The sequence below is a fragment of the Eublepharis macularius genome, chromosome 3 (assembly GCF_028583425.1).
Source record: "Eublepharis macularius isolate TG4126 chromosome 3, MPM_Emac_v1.0, whole genome shotgun sequence".
NCBI lineage: Eukaryota > Metazoa > Chordata > Lepidosauria > Squamata > Eublepharidae > Eublepharis > Eublepharis macularius.
Genome location: NC_072792.1, coordinates 106,141,939 through 106,159,571, shown reverse-complemented (window position 1 = coordinate 106,159,571; position 17,633 = coordinate 106,141,939). Strand labels below are relative to the sequence as shown.

General features: G+C 47.5%; 1 pseudogene; it reads right to left on the bottom strand.

Moving 5' to 3' along the window:
* The window catches only part of LOC129326255 (methionine--tRNA ligase, cytoplasmic-like), a 59,421-nt pseudogene extending 42,520 nt beyond the window's left edge, over positions 1 to 16,901 (bottom strand).
* Positions 16,902 to 17,633: the final 732 nt, after the last annotated feature.

Sequence of the window (17,633 nt, the reverse complement as noted above, 5' to 3'; positions counted from 1 at the left end):
AGCTTTCCCGAACCCCCAAATCAAGCCGAATCGATACCCGAATCGCTATACCCGAATCGGCTTCTCGATTCGGGTATATCCAAATCAGGAAAGCCGAACCACTGTGCCTTTGCACACCCCTAGTCATAACTGATAAGAACATTCCTTAACTTGCCATAACCACTTTCATTTTCTCGGTCCCACAACATAGCCAGCAGCTGTGGACAATCTTTCCTATTGATATTGTTCAGACTGACCTTGAATGTCTGAAGTGTTGCATTACTCAGTATCTTGTCTGTCTAGTGTATGAACTCTGAAGCTCTTTCTCAGACTACCTCTGAATTTGTGGTTTAGGAGGGAAGGGGTTGTTTAAATATATTGCTTTGCAACAGCCTGAAGCCTTATTCCTTTCAATGAGAAGTTACCAGGCTCACCTGCCTTTTACTTTATGTACTCCTATGGACCTGTGTATATGTACAAGATTGAATTCCTGAATAAAGGTCATGTACCCAAGGATATGTGTCTTGATGAAGTGATCCAGGGATCTATCTGCCATAACCTGTCCTCCATAGTCTGACAATTACAAGGATTAAAATAATCTTTATTTCTTTTCAGGCTGGATTCCCATCATCAGATATAACTGGGTGTCATCTGCATATTGATGGCACCCAAGTCTGAAACTTCGTGCCAACCAGGCAAGGGGCTGTATATAGATGTTAAACAGCAATGGGGAGAGTATTGCCCCCTGAGGGACACTGCACACCATGGGGTGACAAGATCACAAAATACAGACATAAATCTCATGAACTGGGCGATAACAACATCAGACAGAGTTACCAACTCTCAGAGTCAGTTCAGGTACCAAATCAACGGACCCCATAGGCAGATCAAGCTCCAAGTCTCAGGTCAGTACAAGCAGTACAGAAGTAAAAGAATCAAGCAAGCATCTTAGCAGTTCAACTACATTAGGTCTTAAACAGAAGGACTCCATATTATACCGAGTAGCAAAAATGCAGACCATACTAAACAGGAGTTCAACAAATTCTCATCCTTTATCCCTGGGCCTTCTGTCCTCTTCCCATAGATACTGCAAAAGTCTTGATAATATGGGATAGCACTATCTGAGACTGTTGCTGATGATGATAGACACTGGAGCATATGCAACCTGTCTCTTTTCCTCTTTTCATTCAAAGTGTGGATTCCCAGCGGGCTTCTAGTATAAGGCAATAGAAGATATATAAACTCCAAAGCCTTCATAAAAATTTCTATACATGCTTTTTTCAAGGATTAAATCCTCCCTCTTCACCAGCTCTCGCCATTAAATGGTGTGGGGGGTGGCGGGAAATAAAGCTTCCATCACCGTCTTCAGCTGGAGAAACTGTCTACAACAATGCTGTATCTCTGGTAGAGCCTAGATGTCTTTTGAGAGATCACAACTTCAAAGAGCATGCATGGGTTGCTTTACTATTGACAATTAGAAAGATCCCTATGTGTGAGAGGGCCTGTCCTTGTGGAGGGGGCATGGTGGAGACAAATGAGCATGTTTTGCTCTATTATAGATTCTATGTAGCTATTTGAGCAAAGTTTATTTTTCCTTTGCTAGGTAGGTTTTTGAGTTATTGATTGATTGATTGATTGATTAGATTTTTAGCCTGCTCTCCCTGCAAGCAGGCTCAGGGTGGGTTACAAATACAATCATAAATAAGGTACAATAGATAAAATCAATAAAATAACATCTCAGTGCAAACATGAATATCAGCATTCCAGATAGGGCACCCTTCCCCCTTCCCCTGCCCACCATACATAAGGTAAGAAAAGGGTGGAGGTGTGGGTTGGTGAAATTCTAACTCTTCAGGCATGGAGGAGGGGCAGATGGATCATATGCTCCCCCCCCACTGGCAGGAGACTAGCAGGGAGGCTAATTAAATGGATCCAGTACTGGCCTCAACCATATACCTGGTGGAACAACTCTGTCTTACAGACCTGCCAAAAAGATACAAGATCTTGGCAGGTCTGAGTGTCTTCTGACAGAGAGTTCCACCAGGTTGAGGCCAGGACAGAAAATGCCCTGGCCCTGGTCGAGGCCAGCCGAGCCTCCCTGGGGCCAGAGACCATCAGTAGGTGTTTACCTGCAGATCTAAGGGCTCTCTGAGTTACATACAGGGAGAGGCGGTCCCTCAGGTATTCTGACTAGGAACTTTCCAGGAAACTGCTTTTAGATGACAATCCATTGATTACAGCTCCCTGTGATAGATTCCTTACTGCGGCATGAAAAATTCATAATAAAGTACTACGAAGTGTAATTGATTTTTAACAAATATTATTTAATTCCAATGAATTTTATGTGTAAAGTCTGTATAAATTATGTTTTATGTGTTGCAATTTTATGTACTTTATTCAAAGGAGCAGTTTTAAACATTCTCTGCTAGTCCTTAATAAATTAATAAACTATTGATTGAAGGGTATGAGAAAGTTTCCATTTCAGTTTTAGTTCTGGGTGGTTCCAGAATAATTCCATTCCATTACCAGTTCATTCCCCACCCATGAGGAAGTACCCCTGGTGCTCACCAGCCCGATACCTATTCTCAAAACTCTCCTGCCAGTGACTTAACCAAAACGGCACCACTCCGGCCAATACCTCAAACCTGCCATCAGTACAAGGTAGACAAAAAAATTCCCTGTCCCCAAAAGCCAGTTAGGAAAAAGAGGCAAAAAATTCCTACCTAGCTCTGGGAAAAGCAGCTGGCTAATCCTGCACTACAGCGAGGTGGGTGGGCCAAGCAAATGCCGCAACTGAAGCTGGGGAAGTGAAGCCACCTGCAAAGGCTCTTGGCTCCACCCCCCAAGCCAAAGCCCCATATGCCCGGGAAGGGAATCTGTCTCTTCCTCAGGCCAGGGCTACAAAAGCCGGCTCCCGGCTTAAGCAGCAATGCTGCTGCTGGGAGAGCCAAGTTGCAACCTAGATTGAATGAAGAGACAGACACAGGCTTGGAGCTAAAGAGCCATTTATTGACATAACTTTTCATATAAACTATGGCAAAGGCCAAGTAAACAGTACAGGTCAAGCCACGGGGTCAGCCTCCATCTTGATCTGCCTGGGCAAGCCCTACAGCCCTGGCTATAGGCCATCCCTGGAATGGCTGCAACCCAGCTGGCCAGGCAAATGGATCCCCCCCTCATCAGGCACCTAACACCCCAGCCGTACAGCATGAGGGAAGGACTTGTCCCTGGGGATCCTTGCTGGTGTCTGCCTGTGTTATGGTAGCTGTCACAAGCATACCGCACTGTTGGCAGACCCTGTTTCCCCACCATGGGGAAGCCCCACTGGGTGCTTACCAGCCCGCTCCCTAACAGATAGAAGAAAATACTACTTTACACAAAGGGTGATAAACACATGGAATTCATTGCCACAGGAGGTGGTGGCAGCTACAAGCATTGCCAGCTTCAAGAGGGGACTGGACAAATATATGGAGCAGAGGTCCATCAGTGGCTATTAGCCACAGGAGATAGATGGTATTCTCTTTGTGGGGAGGTGGTGCTCTGTTGTCTTGGTGCTGGAAGGAAGGCAGTGGGAAGGCTTCTGGTGTCCTGGCCTCACTGACAGTCCTTTAGATGGCACTGGATTTCTAGCCACTGTGTGTGACAGAATGTTGGACTGGATGGGCTACTGGCCTGATCCAACATGGCTTTGCTTATGTTCTTATGTTCTTATGTTCTTATTCCCAAAACTTACCTGCTACTGCAAGGGCCAAGCCTCTGCTTAGGCCCTCACACCCCACGGGTGGCTTAAAACCAACCAAAGCCCTTGCTACAGGCCATTGAGGAAGATCTCATTGCCCTCCGTCGACAGGTGTATGCCGTCTCCTCGGTAGAGGTGGGCAAATTTGGCCCTGATTCTGGGGTGTGGTAAGCCTTCCCTAAAAGGTTTCTTGATGGCTCTATTGGCCTTATGCCAGGCCCCTTCAATTGCCTGAGGGTCTAAGGCCTCCCGCCATACCCGCCTTTGTAGCATCTCAGACCAAAATATAAGCACAATCACGAAAGGGGACAAAACATCCAAGGAGACTATACAATATTAATTTGTCAATCACAAACACTAAATAAGTATTTCCACAGCTGAAGCGTTCATTCATGAATAGTCAGCTCCTAAACACAAATAACCAAGCTTATATTAAGCAGTGTCCATCCAATATAGTACTTTCTTGTCAAATGTCCTTCCAAAATATCTTTCAGGCAACAGACCGTCATGACCATGTGGGTTCCAGTCAATGGACAACAAAGCTCCAGGAGGGAGACCCACTCCCGGTGAGTTGGCCACAGCACTCAGGCCAAGCTGAGATCCAAGTGACATTCTTGTGGCTTGGTAGGCCACCCCGAACACCATACTATGGCCACAGATGAAGATCTTCTTCTTCTCCTGGCCCAACACTGGCACCTAAAGAAAGAGCAATTAGTATGGCTATTCAAAACTGAGGCAAGGGGTGGATGTAGGTTCGAAATGCACCTGACCTCCACTTGCCTACACGCTGTATCGCCCGATGAAGTTACCCCATGGCTGCAGCCGTAGAGGCAACCCCAATCCTAAAGGAATGGGTGCCGAATTTGACCCATGACAAACCAATAGTCTTAAGAGCCCTCTCTGTAACTGCCCCAAACTGATACTTAGTTAAAGGGCTCTGATCCTCATGGTGGAACAAAACACCCTGGCCTTCCCCACGAAGCTTCACATACCCCCTAAGAGCCCTAACTGGGCAAAGCTTGCTATCAACACAGGGGTCTAGGAGAAAAGTATTCCCCCACTGCCATTGCTCAGTCTTGGACTGCCTGATCCTAATAGCTACCCAATTGTCTACAAACTTAATATCCTGGGCTGTCAGAGCCCAGCCAGTCACATCCATGCTGGATTGCGACAGCAACTCGCTAACCCAAAGGGCCCCAAAGAATACTGTTAAGGACACAGCATGAAAAAGCTTCCTTTCAAATCTAGAGGAACAAACTTCCCCTCCAGGCAGCCCCTAACTCTTTGATAACTGATGGGGAGATGGGCTGCCTGAGATCACCAGATGCCCTAGCCTCCTAGGACCAGACCTCTAACATTTTATGGACCGTGAAATCTCCTGTGGCCTCTGGTAAGCCATGCACCTTGCTTGCAAATGTCATGGCAGCCAACTGACCCCTAATGGACCTGACTGAAAGGCCCCTTCCATGCTGAACAACGCAAAAGTGTACCAGGTGTTCAGGTGGAATAGGCGACAACTGCTGAAGCCCAGCTGTCTTTCTAAGCTTGTTAAGCTGCCCTACCACACAGTTATATGTCTCGCAAGTGCTGGGGGCAATTGACAGTTGGATCACCCTGTTTGCTTCTGCCATCCAAACTACTAAAGCTCTTGGGGCATCTGCAATGGCTGTCGGTCGGCCCCAGGGGCAAGCTGCCAGAATCGTTTCATCTGTTGGCGAGACAAAGCGTCTGCCATACCATTGTTAATTCCCGGAATGTGTCTGACCCTAAATAGAATATTTAACTGCAGGCATTTCAGGGTGAAGGAATGAACCAGCCTTGTTACCCTGGGGGATTTGAATGACAGAGTGTTGACCACATGCATGACTGCTAAGTTGTTACACCAAAAGTGGACTGCGTGGTTCACCAACTCTGGTCCCCAAAGCCAAACTGCCACTTATAAGGGGAAAAATTGAAAAACCTAAGATCTTTGGACAACCCCTGTGCCACCCAATTTGATGGCCTTTGATCAGCACATCAGTGGCCTTGAAAATTTACTCTGAAGCCCGTAGACCCAGAGGAATCAGAAATGACTTGGAGTTCTGCTTCAAACAGAAGGCCCTCCCTCCAAAATGTCATCCCATTAAATGAACCCAAAAATTCCTTCCAGACCTTCAAGTCTTCCTGCATGCCCTTACTAATCCATAACTGATAATGGGGCAATCACAAGGTCCCCCATAGTGTTACACAGCTATCAGAGGAAAGCCCTCCCTGGGGCAACCGCCTTACAGGCCCGCCAGCAAAAAGTCATCTGAGTAATGAACAGTATCCAGACAAGCACAACAGCGACACAGCTCACATTCAAAAAAGGAAACGAAGTGCCCACATGCCGAACAAGATATGGAACACCCCACTGGAAGGGCCCTGTCCAAGTAAAACTTGCTCTCAAATGAAAACCTCAGGAGTTCAAAGTCTTCTGGGTGAATTGGGAGCAGGTGAAAGGCAGACTTAATATCACATTTCACCATTTCAGCTCCCACCCCACACTGGTACACAACCTTAACCACTTGGTCAAAGGAAGTGTAATGCACTGAACAGAGCTCCTCGGGAATGCCATCATTCACCGAGCTCCTTTTGGTAAAAGACAAGTGGTGGATAAGGTGAAACTCCCCCGATGCCTTTTTTGGCACCACCCCGAAAGGTGACACTCTCAATGAAGGAACCAGAGGGGCACCAAATGGCCCCAAGACCATGCCCTCTGCACATTCCTTCAAAATTTTGTTCTGGACCACATCTTCCGTGCCAGCCACTGATCTAAGGTTGGCTGCCGTGAAAGGTGTCTGAGGACCCTGAAAGGGGATACGAAACTCAAACTTAAAAGCAGAAAGTAAATAAGCAGCATCCTGGTGCCTAGGGTAAGCTTGAAGCAAGTGCTCAAGTATCCTCAGCTTTACTGGACTGGGCCCCTTTACCAGATGCCTGCTGGCCACCTCCACCCCCAGAACGTTTACTGCCCTGCTTGGTCTTGGGACAAGCTGCGTATGGGTGGGCTCCGGCACAGGAACGGCACTCATGCTTATATTTGCATGACTTCCTGTTGCACACCCCTTTGGACGTAAAGTCCCAACAGAGCAGCCAGAATTGAACCTGCTGCCCCACAGGGATGTGGGTACCAGAAGCTGAAGCTTGTGAAGACCAGAAAATCAGGTGACCACTGTCAGATCTATCCCCTAGATTAGATTTAGCAGGGGCCATTACCTGCAGCCATAGCTGTTGGTGAATTTGGTCCCATGGAAGGCTCAGATTCAAGGCTGCACACATGCGGAATTCTTCATCATACTGCAGGCAAGCCACCCCCCCCCCCCACAAAGTCAGTGTATCCCCTGTAGATGATATTCAGGTATTGGAAGAGGGGGAGAGCCCTCCAGGGCTGTAGATAACCCAGCGTAGATAAGAAACCCAGGTAACCAATGCAACTAAGTACAGTTAATCTGCCTACGCCTGATCTTCTCCTTGTCCCTTGCATCCAGGTTGTCTTTATGCTTCTTCTCCAGCTCCCTGAAGAGAAGGGTAAAGACATCCACATATTCTCCTTTTATAATCTTGTCCTGAGTGGCCTGTGTTAAGTAATCACCCAGGGGCAATGCAGTGTCCTCACCATTCCATACACAGGGGATCCATACGGAACTGGGCCCCATTGAGGGCCATACCCATAAGGCCACCCTGCTGCAGAAAAGGGATAGGCCTGGCTGTCCCCATTGGTACAACTCCCTTGGGCAGGGGTAACCTGTGCCTGTTGTTGGTTCAATGACCCACAGGTGTAACCAGGCCAACAAGTTTGACCTGCAGGAGGCCAACCATGCACAGGAGATGACAATGAAGTTGTAGAAGCTGCAGACCCAGTGACAGCTGGTTGACCCCTTGGGCCCCATGGCCACTTGCAAGCCTGCTGAGGCAGAGCTGACTTACCCTCTGTTACTGCTGGTTCAACCACTATAGCCACTTGTCCACTGTCTACTGGCCACTCCTCCTCAACATCCACAACTCCTTCAGTTGACGCCGTTGGCGCATGGCTGCTGCTGCTATCATTCACTACCTCTCTCGACGACCCTTCAAGAGCAGAAAGACGAGACAAAACATTCCTGTAAAACTCCATTCTATAAACTTTTTTAGAAATTCAGCATGCCACTTCTAGCCCTCTCGAGTGCTGCAAGACGCTCCAGAAGTTCTTGTCTACTTGGGCCGCTATCATCCTCATCAGAGGAGGAAAGGGTAGGTGGAAGCTTCCTAGGTGCAGACCTCTTAGCAGGCTGTTTACCTTTGGATGGACCACCCCCATTTTTAGGAGGCATTGTGTAACTTGGTTATTGAATACTTTATAAGCCACTAATTCAAGTGATCAAAGAGGGCTGGTTTGCAGCCAAACCACTTAATCAGTATGTAACTGCAGCTTCCAGACAGTAATTCCTTAACCTCCCACCAGGTGGCACCACAACAGCCCTGCAGAGGCTCACAGAAAATGGCTGCCAACAAAAACCTGCCCCAAAATGGACACCAGTCAGGGAGCTAGGCAGATGTAGGGTAGGCCTGGCCAAAATTACTACTCCCTTATAAATAACTGCCTCAAATGGCTGCCAGGCAGAAATGCAAGCAAGCAAAGGAAAGCTGATCACCCAAGAAGGTCAAGATGAGGGGAGATGGGCTTATGAGGGGGGGCCCCCTGAGCAACCAGAGCCCATGGTCCCCAAACAACAGATGGAGAGGAAAATGGCAGCCCAGATGTAGGGCCAGCATTCCACCTCAAGGACACAGCTGCCTGTCACCTAAACTAGAAACCCCAAAGCCACTTACAGCCTCAATGGCTGTCCTCGAGCCCCAAAAGACCCAACACTCCCTCAACCTTCACCTAAATTGCCCGTCACCCTGCAGGTGCTGGAGCACCGGTGGCCTCCACCGGTGGCCTGAAGCCTAACACAGTCTGCTGCCACCTTAAAATTGACACCGCTGCCATCCAACTCAGGCTGATGCAGCATCATCACAAATGCTGCCTCAAGGAGGCCAGTACAGCTGCTGCCACTGCAATACGTCACCTCCATGAGGCCGATGCAGCTGCCACCTCTGCAAAATGCTGCTGCTGCAAATACCTGCAGCCGGCGCACGTTCCCCTCACAGCTCAGACCGCGTCTCAGCTACAGCTCCTGCTTCATCCAAGCAAATGCCGCAACTGAAGCTGGGGAAGCATAGCTGCCTGTGAAGGCTCTTGGCTCACCCCCCCCCCCCAGCCAAAGCCCTGTATGCCCGGGAAGGGAGTCTGTCCCTCTCTCAAGGCAGGGCTGCAAAAGCCGGCTCCCTGCTTAAGCAGCTACTCTGCTGCTGAGAGAGCTGAGTTCTTTGTAATTTTTTTCCCACTATGAGGGGGAAAATCCTTCCTTTTGATGCACAGCGTTCTGCTGCAAAATGGGACATTATCACCACCAATCTTCTCCACCACCCAAGTGCAGGCAGTTAAGCAGAATGATTGCCTGAATTTTGCCCCCCCCAACAGATTTGTTTTCCCCATAAGTTTTCCTTTTGTTGTAGGGGCAGGCAGGATTGTTTTTGAAAGGGGGGAGTAGGTACGTGTTTGCCATTTAACTCAGAAAAAGAGCCCTAGAAAGCTATAGAAGTGATCCAAAACAGGTCTACTCAGATGTAAGTCCCTCCCATGGAAGTGTCTTTCAAATTGCAACCTATGATTGAAGTCTCCCTTCCAAACATTTCCAAAGTTGATAGGAGGGAAAGGGTCTTCCCTTGCAAGCACCTGATTGGCAGGGAGGGAAAGAATGCTATTTCCTGGGTAGCTATGGGGTGTAGAGATGCACTCATTGCATTGGTTTCATTCCCCCTTCCCACCTACAGAAATAATTAATAGCATAAGATCCCTATCCCCTTGGGATCTGATTGGCACTGTTCAGGAAAACAAATTGCGAGCCCAGTGCCTGCCTGCTGCTGAAAGGTATGAACTGAAATGAAAAATACAAATGTTGGGGCATATCTTTGTTTTCAGGATTTAGTTCAGCATTCTGGAAGGTGCTTTAATGAGCTGAACTAGAAATTTCTGTTTGCATTTTCGGCTTATATTTTTTCTGTTATGCACACGCCCAGTGACAATACAAGGAAGAGAGTCAAACAGAAACTGAAACAGCTTTATTTCTTGATTCATCTGCCCCAAATCAAAAGCTGAGAAAAGAACCAAGAGAAAGGTTGGTTTATAGTCCTCTGTCCTCCATTTCTGAGGCTAAAGTTGGACAGTAGACCATACAAATACTAATTAACAAAGCATCTTCTGGCTTGAATGAAGTAATGATCCCACAAGCCTTTCCCTGTAAATGGGGATGAGATTTAAAGCAATACTTTGAATATGAAGATCTGTCAGAAGCCTTTCATATTAGAGTCTTTCCTGGATTTCTCAGCATCTGGTCTTACTTGTCCCTTAGATGCACAGTTAAGGCAGATCTTAAAATGCCTACTCATAAGTGCAATTCCTACCTCAAACTGTGCAGTAGCCTAAATTTATTTTTATTTCTTGACATCTAGTGATAATTAATGCATTTGGGGAGATTTCTATAAATATTTTGAAAATACCAATAAAATTAAGAATACTTCTATGGGAAAATCCCTCTAGATTGGGCTGGGAATTAAAGCAACATTTTGAATATGCAGATCAGGCAATGGTACAAAATATCAAAGTGTACTTCTGAACCTTTAGTTATTAGAAACAAAGGAATGCAATAAAAAGGGACAGATTAGAGGGGTTAAAATATTCTTCTGTACATTTAGAGATGCCATAAGTAATAGCACACTTCACTGTTGACATTGGATGTATCTGAATCGCATCTTTCAGAATGTTCCTCAAGAGGAAAAAAGAAAACTAAAGTGCATCACAGTTTTACAGTATATCTGACAGTCATAATGATTCAAACTGTCAAGAGACATCTATTCCTGTCACTTTAATACTGACCTTTGAAGTTAGTGACTTTGGTACAATCTTTGAATTGGGGAAGTGTATTTTTGTTTTGTTTCATTTTATGGTTCTTTGTATAGAAGTGTACAAGATAGAAATGTATTTTGAAATAAAACATTACATAATATGTTGGTCTCTTGATCAGATTTTTAATTTTTTAAATTAATTTTTCAAAGACATATTAAACCACAGAACTTTTTAAAAAGACCTTGAAAACAAGTATAAAAGAAGCACCAAGAAGCACCTATAAAAGTATAATTCAAATTTGGATTTAAAAAAAATGAGACAGAACAAATCAAGATCCCTCAAACAGTAAAGAATTCCCAAAGAACCAAAAATATACAGGTGCATGCATTCTTACATGTCCCAGAGTTGCCTAATGCTCTACTGATTCACTAACCTCCTGTCCTAGTTTTCACTTTGACACTATCACAACATGATTGTCACTAACAACCATGAAGAATAATGACATTGGGAATCATCACCATTATCAATCTGAAACTAAATTATTTAAAATATTAGTTCAATTTCCTTGTATCCATAGAGATATATTTAAACAGTGTTCCTATTTATACAAGTATCTGGTTATTTCAATGTGTTAAATTACAGGAGGTGTGAGTTTTAAAGCAAAGTATCACTTAACCAAGTCTTCTACAAGATCTTTCGATGATCTTGGAAGCATCGAATAGTCTTATTGTATGACCTGCAGCAAAGTAACAGTCAAAATGAGTGTTGGCACTTATTGTCCGCATGCACATAAAGTAAGCAGTGCTGCAAAAATATTAAGCTTTGTATTTTTTCTCCAGATAACCATTTGTCTTCTTTGCAAGCTAAGTCTCCCCCCGCCCCCCCCCCCCCGGTACACACACACATACATACACACATACATGTTAAAAAGGTTAGAATGATTTTAGGGGAAATGTTTCATTGCCAATACTGGGCCTCCACGTAGCTTGGGGTTTAGAAAACCATAATTGGATATTAATTAATTAATTATAATTAATAAAATAAGTTTCCTGTATATAAACATTCTAGATGTCTAAATGAAGAGGCAGAAGACAAGAAAGCTAGATAACACCAGATGATTGCTGTGGGGATAATGATAAAATACATTGTAAACTGCTCTGAGAGGGTGTTATGTTGTCCTGAAAGGTGGTGTATAAATCAAATGTTGTTGTGTCCAGGGATGGCCTTGGCCCCGCTCGCTGCTCCCTGGACGGGCAGCCGCCCTGAGCCACCCCCACTCACTGACAGCACTTACCAGTTGGTGGAGGTTCGCAGCCACCTGAAGCAACAGCTGAGTGGTGGCGCGGACGGTCCCCATGGGAGCCAGCTAGACAGCGGCGGCGGTGAGGAAGACAAGTGACTACCAGATGGGTGGCACTGAGTGGATGGCGCCATGGCCCAGTTGGGGCGCAAGGGCAAGGGGTTCATGGTGGCACAGCCTCTATGCACAGACCTGGACCCCACATGGTCGGACAGGCTATGCTGGAAGTTGTGCAGTTGGCCGGCAGCCGGGGAAGCCACGACCCTGCCACTGCCCATCCAACAGATGGCTCCCTGGGCGACAGGCCTGCCCCACCTGGCTTGGAATGCTGACAGCCACATCTGGGGCTGGCCGGCCCACCCTCCAAGGCCCGCCGGGAAATCACGATTTGCCCAGGGCCAAGTTGGCCTGGGCAGCCCCAGTAAGGGAGTGGGGGAAGTAGGAAAGGGCAGGGACAGGCTCCTATCAGGAGCAAGGGAAGGGGTTGAGCCACAGCCTGTGGCCACACCTGGCCCAGGTGTTGGGTATCACCGTGGGGGTGGGAGCGTGGGAATTGGGGTGGAGATGGCATTAGGGCTGGGATAAAAGGAGGGCTCCAGACCCTGGCTGGGGAGGAGATTAAGCTGAGGTCTGGCCATGAAGTAAAGGGGCAGGCTCAGTGGGTACTGGTCATGCAGCAGGGTCTTGTCTCCTACTCCTGAGGTAACCCTTTCTGAGGCCAGTGGGGGACCCTCTCTTGCTCTCCCAGGGCAACACAGAGCAGCTGACTAGGTGGCTGCAGGCTGGGCAAGAAGGGTGGACCTGTCGTTGGGATAATCAGCACAGCCCCTCCCCTGCCAATGCGCTACATGGACCTGCCAGTGCCTGACATGTTGTTAATGTTATTTATATATTCTACTTTTGCAGAAAAAGATCAGAGGACTAGTTTAAAGAATATTAACATATATTAGCAATCCCTACCAGCTGGAGGAAGTACGTAAGTGCTAGCCCTGGGTTAGAAAGAAATAATCTTGTCACCCTAGTCTGAATGAAGAGACAGACACAAGCTTGGATCAAAGGATCACTTTATTAAATTAAGCTCATCCATAAACAACACTAATAACTGCGTCAAGGGCTGCCTAGTGGTACAGGTCAAGTCACGGGGTCTCACGTGGACCTCTTCCTTAACCTGCCTGGGTGAGCCCCAAAGCCCGGGGGTGAGCCCTCCATCTGGATGGCTAAGACCTAGCCGACCAGGCAATTGGGTTTCCCCCTTTCCAGCTCCTCTGCCTCAGCAACACAGCAGTGAGGGAAGGATTTGCACACGGGGTTCCCCCTAGGCAGTCTGCCCACGAGCAGGCAGCCGTCACAAGCAGTACTAGCTGCTTCTGGCAGAACCCTCTTCCCTACCAATGGGAAGCACCAAGGGTGCTCAGTGGCCCGCTCCCTTTCTCCAAACTCTATCCTGCCACCGCCAGGGCCAAGCCTCTGCTTAGGCTCTAGCACCCCACTGGTGGCCTAGAGCCAACCAAAGCCCTTGCTGCAAGTCATTGAGGAAGATTTCATTGCCAGTTTCTGACAGGTGAACCCCATCACCTCTGTAGAGGTTACCAAATTCAGCCCTGATCCTGGGTTGGGGAAAATAGACACCCAACCCTTCCCTTAGGGCCTTTTGAATGGCCCTATTGGCCTTCATCCGAACCCTCTCAATTGCCTGTCAGTCCTCTGCCTCCTACCAAACTCAACATAGTGGACCACATGATTAACACCCCAGGCCAATGCTGTCTTATCACCTGCAGGTCCATTCTTCCCTGCAGAGACAAGGCCTTACCTTGAACTAGTCCCATGTCATTCCCACCGAGATGAATGACCAAGATATGGGGTGGAGGAACACATCTGTCCCTAAACAAAAGTGGCAACAAGCCTGATCATTGAAGGCCACGTTGGCCCTGCCATTCCATGACCGCCCATTCATTCAACCCAAGCTGGAACCCATCTGTGCCCTCCTTGCTTGATAAGCCACCCAAAAACCATGCTGTGCCTACAGATCAAAACCAATTAGTGAGCATTTAAAACTGCAACAGTGGCCAAACATAGGACCGATATGTGGCAAACCTCTACCTGCCCATACATTGGATCACCTGCACTGAGTACCTCATAGCTGCAGCTGTCGAAGCAGCTCCAATTATGAAAGAATGGGTGCTGAATTTGATGCCAGCTAGTCCCAATTTGGACAATGCCTTCTAGGTCACTGCCTAAAAATGATAGCGAGTCAAGGGCTGACCATCCCCATGCCTAAACAATATCCTTTGCTCTTCTCCCTGAACATGGATAAACTTTTGTAGAGCCCTAACAGGACACAGCTCCAATTCTGAACATGACCCCAATCTAATAACTGCCCCTCTCTGCTTCTGATCAGTCTTAGACTTTTGAATTGTAAGGGAAACACAGTCTCCCTCAAACTTAATGTCCTGTGCCATAAAGGCTCAACCAGAGTGATCTTTACTGGACTACAAGTTCACTGATGCACAAGGCCCCCCAAAAGGCTGTCAATGCCAGTGCATGAAATAATGTAGCTTCATAGCCAGAACTGCAAATATCATTCTAAGCAGAGCAAAGACCTTTTAGCACTGCTGGGGAAATGGGCTCCCTAAGGTCAGCTTGAACTCCAGCTTCACAAGACCAGCGCTCCAACATTTTCCTAATTTGGAAGTCACCCACGGCCTCAGGAAACCCCCGAGCCTTGCTTACAAAGGCTAAAGCAGCCAACTGTCCCCTTATAAACTTGTCTGCTAATCCACAGCCCCTCTGGTGCACACAAAAGTGCATCAGATGCTTGACTGGGATGGGCCAAGTCTGCTGAAGGCCAACATCCCTCCTAAACCCCACAAATTGTCCTACCGCTCTGTCATAGGCCCATCTCTTGCTGGGGGCAGCTGCTAGCCATATAGCCCTGCATGCTTCGGCCTCCCAAATTGCCATAACTCCTGCACAGGTTGCAGGTTGGCCTCCGGGGCAAGCTGCCAAAACCGCTCCATTTGTTGGCTAGACAAAGCATCTGCCACACCATTACTAATTACCGGAACATGGTGAAAAATGCCAAAAAATTAGGTCCTTATCTAACCCTGATGTATGCCAATCAATTGGCCACTGGTCTGCACACCAATGCCTTCAGAAATACACTCCGAATCCTGTGAAGCCAGAAGCGTCAAAGCGCTCAAAGGCAGCACAAGAAATGGAGCAGCCCATTCAGAGAGCTCGGTCCTATAGAACTTACCCTCAAAAGAAAACCCCAGGAGCTCAAAGTCATTGGAATGAACCAGGAGCAGGTGTAATGCAGACTTACTGTTGAATTTTGCCATCTCAGCCCTCACCCCACATTGACACATAACTTTGACCGCTTGGTCAAAGGAAGTATACTTAACAGAGCATAACTGCTCAGGAATAGTGTCATTCACCAAATTCCTTTTGGGGAACGACAAGGTGATGAATTAGGTGGAACTCACCCACCGCCTTCTTAGGCACCACCCCTAATACAGACACCCTCAAGTTAGAAACTGGGGGGAGCATCAAAGCGGCCTAAAACCCAACCCTCAGTGCATTCCTTTACTATTTTCTGGTGAACTATATCTTCTTTGCCAACAACTGAAGGCAAATTCTTGGACATATAGGATCAACGTAGCCCCTGAACTGGGATCCTAAAACCGAATGTAAACCCAGTCAAAAGAAAAAGAGCATCTTGCTCTCTCGGATACTCACGCAGCAAGTGTTCAAGGACCTTCAGCCTTACTGTGCTGGGTCCCTTTTCCAGCAGCTTGCTTACCACCTGCTCCTCTGTCCCCCGATTTCTTACCTCCCCCACCCTGCTTAACTTTGGGGCAAGAATTATAGGGTGTGGCCCTGCACAGGAGGGGCATTCATGTTTAAACCTACAAGGCTTCTGGATACACACTTCCTTGTAGGCAAACTCCCAGCAAAGCAGCCGGGGTTGAACCTGCTGCCCAGCCATAGTGTGGGTAATAGTGGCTGGAGCTGAATGCTGAACTAGGTGGCCACTGTCAGAATGGTCCCTTAAATTAGGTTTGGCTGGTGACATCACCTGCAGCCATAGCCGCTGGTGTATATGGTCCCATGGTAAACTGGGATTGAAGGCCACCCACATCCTGAACTCATCATACTGAATCCATGCAGCACCCGAGAAGCCAGTGTAACCCTTTTAAATTATGTTCAAATATTGCAATAGTGAGGCAGCCCTCTGGGGATGTGCCCTAACCAACACCCCCACATAGATAAGGAAGTCTGGCAACCAGTTGGCCCAGATCCTGTCAGCATGCCGGTGCCTCAGTCTTTCTTTATCACTATCATCCAGCTCATCTTTATCCTTCTTCTCCAGCTCCTTGAAGAGAAGGGTAAAGATGTCCACATATTCCCCTTGAAGAATCATATCCCTCGTGACTTGGATCAAATGATCCCCAAGAGGTAAGGCTGTGTCACCAAACAGTAAAGCATTGAAAGCCATAGGCAAGGGCTGTGTATGAGCAAAATCCCTAAGGGCCAATTGGGCATACTGGCCATCCTACTGATGAGCCCATATATGCTGTATTCCCTGTTCCTCCCCACGATGAGGAGTTTTCTGAAGACTGTGATAAGGAAGAAGTCCCAGCACCCTGGCCAAGCCAAGGAATCTGCCCCTCTGAGGACAGAGCCACTGGAAACTGAGAATACAGTCCCTGTACTACCCTTGGAGCCCCATAGGCAACCCCATGTCATCGTGGCCCCCATGGGCAGGGGTAGCCTGTTTGAGGCATGGCCTCCTTACCTTCCATATCTACTGGATCCACCACCACAAGAGCTGATTCTCCCGGCACATCTTGGTCCAACTCCACCACAGTCACCTCTGCAACTTGACTTGTTGATGCCTCAGGAATGCTGCCCTCACCCACTGACATTCCCATCGCTGACTCTAGAGCAGAAAGATGCTTCAATATCTCTCTTTTAATAGCATCCCTCGAAGCCTGCCTAACTGGTTTTCTCCTGTTTGGTCCCAGTGCAATGGGCCATAAGGCACCCTTGGCCTGCTCCAAAGCTGCTAAACATTTCAAAATATCTTGTTGGTTAGAGACCATATCCTCTTCATCAGAAGGGGATAACATGGGGGGGGGGGTGCATGGCAGGCACATGTTTAACAGGATGTTTGTTGTTGGGCTGACCACCACCCTTCTTAGGTAGCATGATGGAAGGTGATAGGGATACCACTTGACCTCTCCTTGTTACTGCTTGTCACAAAATTATGGGTGACTGCTTGCCACCAAGTTATGGGTGACTTCAACTTCCCCGATGTGTGCTGGGAGACAGGCTCAGCAAAGCATCATGAATCACGCAATTTCCTGACCTGCCTGGCCGATAACTTCCTTTTTCAAAAGGTGGAGGAAGCCACAAGGGGCTCGGCCATACTAGACTTGATATTAATCAACAGGGAAGAATTGGTAGATGAGATGAAGGTGGTGGGGACCTTAGGGGGAAGTGACCATGTCCTTCTTGAATTCCAGTTGCTGTGGGGAGCCAAGGAAGTTCATAGCCAGACTTGTAGGTTAGATTTTTGTAGGGCCAACTTCGATGAACTCAGAGGCTTGATGAGAGTCATTCCGTGGGGGAGTGTGCTGGAAGGGAAAGGAGCGAGTGAAAGG